Raw genomic sequence first — 14,573 nt, 5'->3', positions numbered from 1 at the left:
AGCTGACAATGGTTCCTCAGCTAAGAGTGGGGCATTTACATCCCTCCCAATTTCATACTGGAATTTTAACTAGTTGGGTATACAGCAGGTAACCAACAACATATGTAGAATCTCAGCCACGTCATGTCCAGAGAATGGCATTTCAGAACACTGCTCCTCTCCTCATCTGCTTGGCCTGCTCTTCAGTCTTTACACCTCTTCATCTGCAATGTTCCCTGGGCCATGGCGGGGGAGGGGGAGTGGGGAGGGTGAGCGTATGCCCTACCAATGGCTGAGTACTCACAGAAACTTATTTTTAGTGCTCAATATGTCTTCACTAGTGACTGACCACTGCAAGAGGAAGCTTCTTTAACCAAGATTGAAAGTTGAGCAAACACAAATATTTAAAAGACACTTTGTTGGCATGACTGATTGGCAAAGCAACCACAGTAGGTTGACCTCTAGGGACTATGACCTCCCCCAATAGGGGTGTTTGACAAGGTCTAGAGTATCAGTCATATATGCTCTTTCCTGTGGAGCAGGTGTTGGTTACCCCTATATCCTATTAGACTAGTAGGCTCATCTTGTTTAGTAGGTCAACAGTTCTGGGTAAGACCCTTGATGTCTTTTTTCCTTTCTATGTCTGGATAGGGCTAGCTAGCCAACAGATAGCCAACAATGAGGGGTTTCCTCGTTAGTTTCCAATTAGCTTATATTGTTAAAAGTGTATTTGGGATGATAACAACTCATGTCCCAACTTAGGTCTGGCCACCTGTACTCAATAATCGAGTGAAAGAGCCAAATAGAAAGTAGAAAGCCATGAAAAGATTAATTCAATGTTGCCAATGTGGAAAGAGAAAGATTCGAGGATCCGTTAACTCCATCTTCAGGCTACTGAAATGAGATTAAGTTTAAAAAGAGGGCCACGGCTATTCAGATCCAACAGCCAAGGTCAAGGTGAGTTGTCTGATCATTGACCCGTCATTGAACCCACCTGTTCTCAGTCTCATGCTGTAAGGTAGCCTGAGCAGTTGTTAGACCTACGTGAAATCTACTTACACCAGACAACTATACCCCTGTAGCTGGCATCTTTTTCTTTCTTCCAGGAAGGGATTGCTGAAACAAAACAAAACAACAGCAACAAGCAAGCAAGCAAACAAACCAAAGTTTTTTGAGTCAGACCTATTGGGAGATATAAGTTATACTTTTAGAATATTTTTATTTTTGTCAGGCAGGTTACACTGTAACACAATGTTTGATGACTTTGTCACTATGGTCTTACCACCTTGTCATGGTGGGCCACCAAAACCAATGGCCCTAGACTGTGTTCTTCTAGGTGAGTACCTCTGGGGCCTCCTCTGACCGATAGTACCTGCCTTACACCAAGACGTTCACTGAATTTTCGTAATTATTCAACAACTTTTCTTTTGAAAGATTATTCACCTGTCTGCCTTTTTTTGCTTTGTCTTTTTTGATATTTTGGGTTCCATACAAATAAAAATGGTATCATCATGGACATCTTAAATTTGCTCAATTATTTAGAAGTAAAAATGAAGAATTCTTATAATGCCATTAATTCGTATAATGGTATTAATCAATATGCTTACTAGCCAGGAGAACCCAGTATTTAATGCCGTCTGGTCACTTCTAGTAAATGCAGGCCAATAGTTATGTATAAAACCATTTCAGAAGTCACAAAGAGCTGTGCATTTAAGCCTGTGCTTCTAGGTGTATTATTCACAGGAATATTAGCATATAGATCTCAGGGAAGGTACAAAATATCCAAAATAAGGAATGTAGGTCAGGTAGATATGAGGTGGAGAAGATCCTTCTAGAACGTTACCTCAGACTGTATGAATTGTCTTTTGTCTTTTTTTTTTCTTAACCATCTACTTTCTTTGAGAATGCAGTGGTTTGTGGGTAAAGAATTTCTTTCTTTCTTTCTTTCTTTTTTTCTTTTTTTTTAAACTCTGTATATATAGGGTCAAAGCTCCATGATAAACCTTCCACATGTTGATGTTTATAGCCAAAGCAAATTGATCAACTGTAGTCTTCACCCACGCTCTCTTTTTGGTGGTGTTATGGAATATTTTTTCAGTCATGGGAAAGAAACTGTGCCCTGAGTTTGGAAGACGCAATTTGGTTTCGATTCTATCTCCGTCATTGCTATTTTCACAGATTTACAATAACGCATTTATTGGAGAATGTATGCTCTTTGCTATGCATTGGAAATGGAAATATCACACAGTTCATTGTATCTATTCAGATGGACACACACGAAACTACACAATTATAATCTAAGTGCTGAGTCCCAAAGAAAAATCAACCTGTGTGTAATCAACCTGGATGTCAGTTGCTCTATCTCTGTCCTTTTCTCTGTCTGTCTGTCTGTCTGTCTGTCTGTCTGTCTGACTCTCTCTCTCTCTCTCTCACAGACATACACACACACACACACACACACACACACACACACACACACACTTTTGTGAATATTTGGCTATTGAATGCCCATGTTACTTTTTGATTTTCAGTCTGCAAGTAAAAAGGATCCAATTTAAGGAATTTCTACTAAACAACATGTTTTGGGGGTGATACTGTTGGCAGTTTAAGCCAAATAAATTCCACATCAGATTACATCTTGTAAGTTTCTGTTGTAGGTGCCAATTAATGCTTGTCCTTAGTAGTTGATACTGCGAGCCATGCTGTGGTTGTATTCTGCACAGGCATAAACATTCATGTATGACTTAACCCAAATGAGTAAATCTGATAGTAGTTTTTACAACAGTATATATTTGACTGAATATTTTAATGATCATGTTTATAAATTGTTAAAAATTCACAGATACGGTTATTTCCACATTGAGTTCAAACATAAGTACTAAAACGAAGTTGAAAGGTACTAAGAGGAAAACTAAGTCTGGCTTCCAACCGATAATGGAAGGACAACATAGGATTGTAGTGTCAAGAACAATGTAACTACATACATTATGCAGTGACAAACATTTTAAGCACTGAGACCATACACTAATATTGGTCTCTAGAGCAAGTGCAGAAGAATCCCACATGCCACCCAACAAGCCAGTGAGCTGCTCTGGCTGAAGTGAGCTTCATTACTGCACTTCATGCCATGCACAGAGCATCTCTTGTGCCTGTACTGTAATATTCAAGTAATGAGGAATGTTCCAATGGAAGCAAGCTAAGTGAAGCTGAACAGAAGACATGCTTTGGCTGAATAGATGACCTGCTTATAGTGTTGATAATATTTTTTGATTTATATCCATAATACATACATTCACAAGTGTTATGTAAACATTAATTTCTTATGTTAAATTTAGCCTTGTATTTTGTGGCAATTAATTTGTCATGTAAGTACTAAGAACTCCAATAAGTTTGAACATGTTTTTTATAAAGAAAGTGTAACTAGTTATTAGGTAAAATCTGCTTATAAATATTTATAGCCACCTGGTCACATTTTTTTCCAGACCACATTTAACAAATAAAATATGAGCTAAAATTTTAAAATAGTAGTATATTTTGAAGTAAATGTACGCAGTACTTTGAAAAACCCAGAAAATATTATTTCCCTTTGCTTCTCTCTAGACAAACAAGATAGATTTTAAGTTTAAATTAATAACATGTTGGCTTCATAAATGGTATTTGAAATAAAATACATTATAAATAATTATTTAATAAGTTTTAAATATCTATTTGACAAAACATCTTACCCCACATATAGTTGTTCTTCCTGTCTCTGAAGGGGAAAATAATCATATAATGAAATTTCACATAATAATCAGTGGGTCTGTTTTAGAGAAAATGCATGCAACTTGTTCATATAACACAGCTTCAGTATAACAGCACAGCCATCTGAAATGTGGAACAACCCTGTTTTTGTTTTATTTTTTAATGTTAATTTTTTATTGAAAAATAAAATAATTCATATTACATCTCAATTGCTATCCCATTCCATGCATCCTCCCATTCCTCCCTCCCTCCCGCTTTCAGCCCATTGCCCTTCCCTATGACTGTGACTGATGGGCACCTCCTCCCCTTGAATATGGTGCTAGGGTATCAAGTTTCTTCTTGGTAGTCTGCTATTCTTCCTCCGAGAGCCATTGGGCCTCCCCATCAAGGAGACATGGCCAAATATGGGGCACCAGAGTTCGTGTGAAAGTCAGTCCCCAGTCTCCACTTAACTGTGGAGAATGTCCTGTCCCTTGGCTAGATCTGGGTAGGGGTTTGATGATGACTGCACATATTGTCCTTGTTTGGTGCCATAGATCGAGCAGAACCCCTGGGCCCAGATCTACCCATCATAGTGTTCTTCTTGTAGGTTTCTGGGACCCTCTGGATCCATCTATTTCCCTATCTTCTATATTTCTCTCACCTTAGGATGTCCTCACCTCTGTCCCACTTTCCTGGTAAGTGAAGACTTTCATGAGACATGCCCCTTGGGCTAGTGTCCAGTTATAAGCGTGTATATACCATTTGAGTCTCTCTGCTTCTGGGTTAGCTCACTCATTCTGATCATTTCTAGCTCAATCCATTTGCCCACAAATTTCGGAAATTCCTTGTTTTTAATAGCTGAGTAGTATTCCATCGTGTATATGTACCACAGTTTCTTCATCCACTCTTCTACTGAGGGACACTTAGGCTGTTTCCATGATCTGGCTATTATGAATAAGGATGCGAGTGAAAATGACAAACTGAAGTAGGAGCGTGCGCGCTTCTCCTCTCTCTCTCCCTAGCCTATGCTCTCTCATCTCGACCTCTTCTCTCTCTTTCTCTCCCTCTCTCTCCCTCTTCTCTCTCTCTCTCTCCCTCTTCTCTCTCTCTTTCTCTCCCTCTCTCTCCCTCTTCTCTCTCTCTCTTTCTCTCTCTCTCTCTCCCTCTTCTCTCTCTCTTTCTCTCTCTCTCTCCCTCTTCTCTCTCTCTGGATTCTCAGAATCTATGCCCTTTCTTCGTTTCACTGAACTTTCTCCTTGAGCTTCTCCTTGTAATTCTCTGTGGCAGTGCGTCTCAATCTTCCTGGTGCTGCGAACCTTTACTACAGAACTTCATGTTGTACTGAGCCCAACCAAAAATTAATTTGCTGCTACTTCATAAAATGTGAGTGGTTTATGTATAGATTTGGGTTATGTATAGATTTGGGTTTATGTATAGATTTTGGTTTACGTATAGATTTGGGTTTCTGGGAATATTCAATTCAGTGTACTGATTTGCTAGTTGATAGGCATTTGTTTATTATGAGGAATCTCTTTTTCTCTTTACAGATTATTTTTTGTATTTTAGTGGATTTTTTTTTGGTTATAAATTGAAACCAACAGTGGGTATTTTTGGATTCTGAAAGAGTATGACATTTCATAGTGTGGACATATATGAGTTATATTAGATTATGGAGTTAATTCTTTCTATACAGGTATTCCATGTGGGCAGTAAAAACTGTGCTTTTATTTTTATAGAGTTATGAATTAATGTTTTATTTCTTCACATATCAGCCAAGTTTAATTATTATAATTACATTTGTACTTTTATTTCTTGTATTTGATAACAGCTATAAACACAAAAGTAGTATCTTTTAAATTAAGACCATAGCTTGTTTTGGCCCAGGAAAAGCTTAATACACTTATCCTGAATTGAATTAAATGGTACTTATGGTTTTATGGCTGAGTGATTTTGTCCACAGCTCTTCAAGATATAAAGAGATGTTCAGAATTTGTGAGACAACAACAATTTAAAGCAATATCATTGTGATATTGTTAATGACAATGGTGGTTTTGAAAAAAACTTGCTGCTTAACTTTGTGAGTTTGAAAGCTAAGCTACATCCATTTCTGGTAACTAGAAGTTCTTTGGACAAATGGTTGGTTCTTTGTGAGGGACAACCTAATCTATCCTGATGGACCGCAGAGACTGTGGAGTAGAAGGAGATGTCATGTGCTTTGGCATCAATTATGATATTGCTTCTGTCTTCCATATGTTAAAGTGAAAGCTGTGCCCATGTGCTCTATATACCATGCTAAGGCTTTCTGGCACACATTTATAGCTTTATAGATTTTTTTTAATCTTTAAAATTTTCATTGAATAAGTAAAAAAGAATCATCTTAAACCATTATATTACACAAAAATTATATAAGATATTTCAAGCTAAGAAGAATTTTAAGAAATACATGAAAATTTAAAAAGTATTTTGTTTCAATGAAAAGTAAATGTTTAACAATGAATGTTATATAATGCAATTAATTAATTTTTAAATATTCAAGTAGAGATGTTTTTGCATAGTGGGAATTTGAAATGTTTTCCATACTGAAGAGATTGAATATCTATTCAGTTACATGAACCATCCACACATCCCATGTATTGTATTCATGGATCTATTTTAAAAGGTTCCCCTCATTTTGAGATTTGGAATACTGTTAACATTGGGTTAATTCATATAATATACAAAGATTCCAACTTCTTTTACATTAGACAAAGCTCATTTCAGAAAATCTGCTTACTAAATCTCAGAAGAACTGGGGTTGCAGATGGTTATAAGCCATCATGTGGATACTGGGAATTGAACTGGGGTCTTCTGCAAGACCAGCCAGTGCTCCGAAGCACATAGCCATTTCTATAATGCTTGTAGGAAAAAGATTTTTAATAACAGGATTTTGATAATTTGAAGATATAAAATGGATCAATGAATTGAGAGTTATTGATAGAAAAGATAATTTCTTCAAGGCTGCCAAATACAAATAGCCAAAACACGATGAATGTAATATTTCTATAATTCCTGATGGTTTTGTTGTTCTTTGTGCTGTAGGTAGTTTATTGTATATATGTATATATATCATATACATATATGTATATGTGAAAATATTTAATTAAAAAAGGAGTTATTGAAATAAAACTGTCCTGTGTGAGAAAGTTCTCCAACTAGAAACTCATTGCTCTCAAAAATACTTACAGGTGTCAGGATGTTGTCTAACAAGAGGCTTTGTAGTAAGGTCTAAGGATAAAAATTATATTTGATAGGTTTAAAAGCCCCTCTGAGACTAGAAAGATGGCTCAGGGGTTAAGAGCATGTACTAACTACTTTCATAAAAAACCCATGTTGACTGAGAGGTTAAGAGTACTGGCTGCTCTTCGAAAAGTTCTGTGATCAATTCCTAGCAACCACATGATGGCTCACAACCATTTTATAGTGTGGTCTGGTGCCTTCTAACCTGTAGGCAAACATGCTGGCAGAATACTGTATACATAATAAATAAATCCTTTAAAAAATGGAGTTAGAGATGGCCCAGTGGTGAAGAGCACTGCCTGCTCTTCCAAAGGACCTGAGTTCAATTCCCAGCATCCCCATGGCAGCTCACAACTGTCTGTCACTCCAAGATCTGGCAGCCTCACATCAATGCACATAAATTAAAATGAAAGAAAAAGAAGAACTTTAAAAACATGGTTGATTCTCAATACCAAGACTAAGTATTCCTTCCTTATAACAATGTATGAAACTCACAAATATAAGTTTTAGGTATGATTTTATTTATGTAATGGTTATATATTTACAGAAGAGGGCCCGAGATAGTACATTTATTTCTACATACCTCCTGCCCGATGTCCTATCTTTAGCATCTTGTACAGCACGGAATGTTTCCCAAACTAATGAGCCAGTGCTTATACGCTATTGTTAACTGAAGTCACATTTGCTTAATTTTAAAGTTACCATTCTTTTAATTCTAGGATCATGTCTAAAACTTCAATGCATTAAGTCTTTTCTGCTATGCTGCAATGGTCTTAGATGCTTCTTGTTTAAACATGTTTTATGTAGTATTATTATGTCGACTTGCTTTTCTCATTGTTACATTAGGGATTATGTCATGTGGAAGAAGATAGAGAATAAATGGCATATTCTTAGCAAGTATGGACTGTTAACATTAGTGTTTAGTGCTGATACACAGGAGATGAAGAGCCTTAGTCTATCTTCATTAGGAGAATAGAAATACTAAATTATTTTCAGGTCTTCTGTAGAGAGTTTTCCCCACATTTTTATTAAAAGATAAAATCATTTATTAATATAATTATGTGTTTATTACATACTTAGGATTACAGTCTAATTCTACCTTAGTTTTGTTGCTTAAATGATTTCTTGACTGAAATTATATAGAGAATGCTGTCTGAAGCCAACACCATTGGCACTATAAATATTACTAACTTTTATTAAAAATAAGATTGAATCACCATAAGCAAGTGCAAGCCATTAAATCACAGCAGAGACTAATATTTATGCCAGCCTTTTTCTTCTATGGAGATCCTTTCAGTAAGACCTCAATCCTAATTCAGCTGCTGTTTCTCTAACAGAATATAGGAGGCATGGTAAGTTATGAACCGTGGGGATTTCTTTGGCGCACAGGTCCCGAATCTGAAAATGCCAAGGTGCAAGGAACAAGCTTTTCTTACTGAGTCATAGTGAAGTGAGAGGCTTTGCACGAGGGAGGACATCGAAGAGGCCAGTGGGGGAAACAAATGCATTCTCTCCCTCAGCGAACCCAACTCTCGTGATACTAGCATTACTTATTTACAGCTGCCAAATCATTTTAAATGTCAACATGAATTTTGGAGTAGACATTTAAACCACAGTATCACATTGAAAAAAAGAAAAGATTGAATGTCAACACTGGTATTCTGAAGCCCCGATCATAGGAGATAAATGACTCCCATAAATTGTCTTTTGATGCCCATCCCATCATCACTGCAGGCACATATGCACATCTAAATGAATAAAAAATAAATAAATGCATAATTGTAAAAAATACAATAGACTGTGTTTTACTATTAAATATGGTTAATGCTGACTAATTGAGGAAAAGCAGTTGAACACTTTTCCATTATTTACTTTAGAATGTGTTGAAAATCTATGTCATAGGATAGTGACCATGGTTTTACTTTTTATGGCTTAAAAATGTGGGATACACACTGGCCTTTTCTGAACATATTCTTTAGTCATGAGCAGACTGTGGAGAAAGAACGGATGACCTTTCAGATGTTAAAATTCAGTAATCATCTACAAAATCCCTAGGGTTATGAATGCTGCCTGCCAAGAGCTGCCCAGTAGCCTCATTGGCTGGACCAAAATTGGTGACTTACATTGTCTTTTTGGTTGTGATGGTATATGGCTAATTGCCGTTGTGAACATATTTCTGTGTATGCCATACTCTTGGTATCTTAGACTACGTAGATTCAGCATGTTTTTGGTGAAATTCCAGAAGTATGTATTTTCAGCAGGCATACAGTGTTGTACTATGCATCTATATAAAGTGAGGAAAGCAATATTGGTAATAATGTTTTACGCATAACTGTAAATTAAGAAGAAAATAGTGTATTTATTAATGTTTTGAAGAACGGGTACATCATCTTTAGTAATGGAGAATTTGTATAGATTGATGTAACATATATGCTTTTAATTTTTTAATTTTTAATTTTTTTTTGCATTTCTTCTGTAAACAAAATGTCTTTCTGTAAGAACTTCCCCTATTGGTAATCATGTAAAGCATGGTTGTCTTCTGACCATGTGCAGCCTCACTTTGTCACTTTTAATGTAAGGTATTCGTCACTAATATGGTTTATTTATTTTTCTGGAGTGTCTTTTGTGTTTCTGAAGCAGTTTCATTTCATATCTACCACATATTCAGTAGTACCTTGGATTCCTTTCAGAAGCATGGAACTAGAGTGCACTTCCTTTACGTTCCCCTCCTGTGCTGGTCCTCTTTGCTGCTACTATGGCAACAGACTGGCAACAGTTGTAGGGGAAAGCTGGCCCAGACTCCGGCCAGATGGAGGGGATGGGTGCCAGTGACAGTGTAAGCTGTGTGTAGTGTTACAACTTGGCTGAGTCCCCCTCATAGAAAGTCAAGATGGGAAGACAAGTGGAAGCTGGCAGGTGCCAAACAAACTAGCAACAATTCACTGGAGAGTGGGCCACATTAGCATCTACTTTCCTATACCGTTTTTGAACATTACAAAACATGATATTTATATTCTACTGAAAAGTCTTGCTGACATAACCAATAATATATTGTCTTTCTTTGAAGGACTCTCCTTACAAACTGGATTAATATACAATTTTTTTTTATCTCCACAAGCAATGTTCCTTTAAATTTCAATTATCCCATTATATTTCTTTATTACTGATGGCCATGGTTGGAAAAGTCACTATTGGATTGCAATTTTAAAGTTGCTAAATTAGATTATGTAAGTTATAAATATTTCAAATACACCGATTTTGAGCTAATAAGTAATTTCTATTCTTTAGATTTTATAGCAATCAAGATTAATATTAAATGGGTGAAAAGATAACAATTGAATAATTAATAAAATACAGATGTCTTTGGATAGTTATACTATCAAACATTATGTCTTGTGAGAGACTATAAAGTATTTTCAATTCATGAATAAAGATGGAATTAAAGTAACAGTAAAGAAAAACATTTTAAAATATGTAAGAGGTTCCTCTTCTTATTGATAAAACACAACTTATTCTGTGAAGCTTTTCCTCTCAATTTTATTAAAAATTAAAATGTAATTTAAAAATCAAGTACAGTTCGGGAAATTGTCTTCTGGGCGAATGTGTTGAAGCTTATTCCTCACTTTCTTTTCTGTCAGGTTCAGTGGATCTAGATTTATGTTGATGTCTTTGATCCACCTGGCCTTGACATTTGTGCAGGGTGATATATATGGATCTATTTGCATTTTTCTATATGCAGATATCCAAATAGACCAGCACCATTTGTTGAACGTGCTTTATTTTTTTCCATTGTAGACTTCTGTCTTCTTTGTCAAAAACAGGTATCCATAGGTGTGTGAATTTATGTCTGGGTCTCCACTTTGATTCCATTGATGAACCTGTTGGTTTTCATGCCAATACCATGTAGTTTTTATTAGTTCAATTCTGTAGTACAGCTTGATATCAGAGACGGTGGTATCTCTAGATGTTCTTTCATTGTATAGGATTCCTTGAGCTATCCTGGGTCTTCTGTTTTTCTAGATGAAGTTGAGGATTGTTCTTTCAAGGTCTGTAAGAAATTGTGCTGGCATTTCAATGGAGATTGCATTGAATCTGTAGATTGATTTTGGTAGAATGACCATTTTTACCACATTAATCCTACCAATCGTCCAGCACGGAAGGTCTCTGTAGCTAGGCAAGGCTTCAAGTGGAGGGATTAGGACTCCAATCCAGCCACAGAACTTTTGACCTACAGTTTTTCCTACCTATAGAGGGCTCTGTGACCAGAACCTAGCAGAATCATTACCAAGATGCCAGAGAGATTTCAACCAGCAAAACTGAAAGGAACAGATGCAGAATGTAACAGCCAGATGTTAGGAGTCCTGTGGAGGATGGAAGGAGGACAAATCAGAGGGACCAGAAGGATCATAGACACCAGGGGAATAAGGCCCACAGAAATAACTGACTGGGGCTCATGGGAACTTGCAGAGATCAGGGATCCTATAGAGGCCTGCCCCAGTTCCTCTGCATCTATGTTATGGCTGAGGAGCTTGACGTTCTTGTGTGAATCCTAACAATGGGAGCAAGGCATGTCCAGGACTCATTTGCCTGCTTGTAGGACCCTCCTTCTGGATTGCTTTGTCCAGCCTTGATGTGATGGTATGTGCCTGGTCTTATTATAGATTATGCAGTGTTTGTTTGATGTCTCTGGGAGGCCCACTCTTTTCTGAGGGGAGGCAGGAGTGGGTGGTGTTTTGTCAGGGGAAGGCTTGGAGAAGGAGAGAGAGGAGAGGGAAAACTGGATATAATATCTGAGAGAAGAATAAAAAAAAAAGAAAAACAGGTACAAAAATAGGATAATGGTCTTATTTTAATGTGATATTTTCGCCATATTGCATTGTTTTGTCAGGAAGTTCAGTGAACCAAATATGAGGAATATTGTGTTCTTTAAATGGCACTAACAGTCACGTAATAATTTTATACCTCCAATTCAGCTGAAAGTAATAAGAATAAGATTTAATTTGTCTTAAGAACATACTTAAGTGGTGAAACAGTACAAGAAAAATAGTTTTGAAAGTCTTTTTGTACTCTTAGGGAGAATGCATGCTTGAACTGCAACTTTGTGCAAAAGCAGGTGTGTGTGTGTGTGTGTGTGTGTGTGTGTGTATAATTTTATTATAGAGCACACAACTTTACTATCTTTGTTCCTTCATTAAGTCATAGACAAAGAAGATTGTGCTTATTTAGAGTTGAACTTACTAAGACATAATGTCACCTTATTGTTCATAACAACATATTGAAAGGGTTTAGTTGGCTACCAATCCTTGTTTATAATAGGCACTTAATGCATACTTGAATTCAACAGGTAAAATTAAAGCCATAATATAAAAATGATAAAAAATATTGTGAGCTGTCTGGTTGTAGTAATGTCCCCTCTTTATCCCAGCACTCAGGAGGCAGAGGCATGTGAATTTCTGCGACTTCAAAGCCAATTTGGTTCCAGGCTACATGATAAGTATCAAGACAGCCTAGGCTATATAGCAAGACCCTATTCAAATAAGAAGTATGAGTTTTTTGTAATATGTTACATATTTATATACATATATAACACAAGTTTATATGTGGACATATACATGATAAATAACACTTCCACATGAATATCTGTTATATTTGGTGTTGTTTTCTAAATATATATACATTTTTAAAACTTTATATTATGATTTTGAAAATAAACTTATATACTTTACTTGACTACTTACCTTCGGTAATTACAAGCTCATGACATTAGTTTTACCTTTGTTAAAACTTCCTTATATGACACTCCTAGAATTCACAGTGGATGTCCTGGTCTTAGTGGCTGCTACAATATTTTTCACTCTCTGCCTAGATGTTCCCTGAGCTTTGGGCATAGCAATGGTGTTGTAGACATGCCTGTTTGGGCTGGACATTACCAGCTGTTTTCTGCATTTTGGGCCATTTGTGGTTTTCTGTAATGGTCTCCAACTGTAAGCAACAAGTGTTTTAACTAAAACTTTAACACAATGCAATCAAAAGGCAGATTTGATCCTTACATTCTGAGGAACAATTGTAGGGAAATACTAGAGGACTTTGTTTTTCATTAAAAAAAATTCATGTTTCTGGAAGAGAAAAAAAATGGTATGTACACTAAAAGAACCACTCAGATCACAGCATAGCATGGATGTGACTTGAGCTGAGGCGTCTCCTGCAACGTTCACTGGCATTGTGTCGTCTCCTGCAACGTTCACTGGCATTGCGTCGTCTCCTGCAACGTTCACTGGCATAGCATAGCATAACATTCAGGAGGCAATCTGCTCCTGTGTGCTCAGAATCAAGGGTGCAGTGAATATTCTGAGGTTCAACATGGGCATTGGTTGCCAAAATGCTTTGGATTCGTGGAGCATTTTCTTTTTTATTATTTTTGGCTATTGTGTGTTCAGAGCATTTTACTGTTACTAAATTCACAACTCTGTCATGTACACTTATGTGAAACCATTCTGGAGCTGCAGTCCCCAATGTAAGAAGCCGTTTTAAAAGGTATATGGGATGGAGAGACAGCTCAGAGGCTAAGAGCACTGTCTACTCTTCCAAATATCCCGAGGTCCCCCAAGTTCAATTCCCAGCAACCACATGGTGGGTCACAACAATCTGTAAGGAGATCAAGTGCCTTCTTGTGGCAGTTGAGGTGTTTTAATTATTTTAAATATTAAATTCATAAATAAACAGGAATTTAAGATATTCAAATATTCATTTTTGTAGAAACTGTGTAATAAACACAGCGATTAAAAAAAAGATTCCAATAGGCCTGGTATATGTTAAGGCTTCAAGCATAATTACTATAGAGGCCTTAGTAAGAACTGCACGTGTTTCTTCCTGAGCAGAGACTAAACATCTCATGCTAATACACCATGGTCCATGTGAAAGATACAATTATCTGGGGGTCTTTGCAATTTTCCTTCCTCCGACTTAATCACTAGCAATTTGGTTATTTGGCATGCATATAATTATTTAAAATCTTAAAACAGCATGAGCAAGTTTGTTGGTTGGTTGGGGGTATTCATAGGGAAATGAGTGTGTCATCAGTTGTGTTAAGAAAATAAATGTATAGCTAATTTTGTTTTAGAATATAGTTCACATTGCACATATTTTACTACTCTTAACAGTTTAAACTGCTGAAAAGAGAAGGCACATGGATTTGATAAATTTTTAATAATATAAATTCCAGTAGCAATGATCTTTTAAATGACACTAATTTCCTAAATTCTTGAGAAAAAATTTCCAAGGGGTTTTAGAAAAGTAAGGTAAAACATTCCTCTTCTTATCCCAACCAACTAAAATTAAACTACACAATGTAATGTGACTCTTTAGTATATGTTTCTGGATATTTCAATGTTCTTATTGCAGTTACATTTAACATAATTTGGTTCAGGAGATACAAATCACTGACAGAAAGTAGCCCTTGGTGAGAAGGGCAATTTAGATGCTAATAACATACTTTTTTTTTTAAAGCATATTAAGTTTTGTAAATATCTCTTCTCTTTATGTTTCTTGGCTGTAGAGATGACATTATTTTAAAATCTAGTTCCATTTTTTTG

The 14,573-nt window shown here is 36.3% G+C and overlaps 1 protein-coding gene across 1 annotated transcript in view; it reads left to right on the top strand.

The window, feature by feature from the left end:
• Hcn1 (hyperpolarization activated cyclic nucleotide gated potassium channel 1) overlaps nt 1-14,573 on the top strand; it is a 343,450-nt gene that overhangs the window by 154,103 nt on the left and 174,774 nt on the right. The window lies entirely within an intron of this gene.

The sequence above is a fragment of the Acomys russatus genome, chromosome 30 (assembly GCF_903995435.1).
Source record: "Acomys russatus chromosome 30, mAcoRus1.1, whole genome shotgun sequence".
Classification (NCBI taxonomy): domain Eukaryota; kingdom Metazoa; phylum Chordata; class Mammalia; order Rodentia; family Muridae; genus Acomys; species Acomys russatus.
This window is presented reverse-complemented; position numbering and strand designations above follow the sequence as displayed.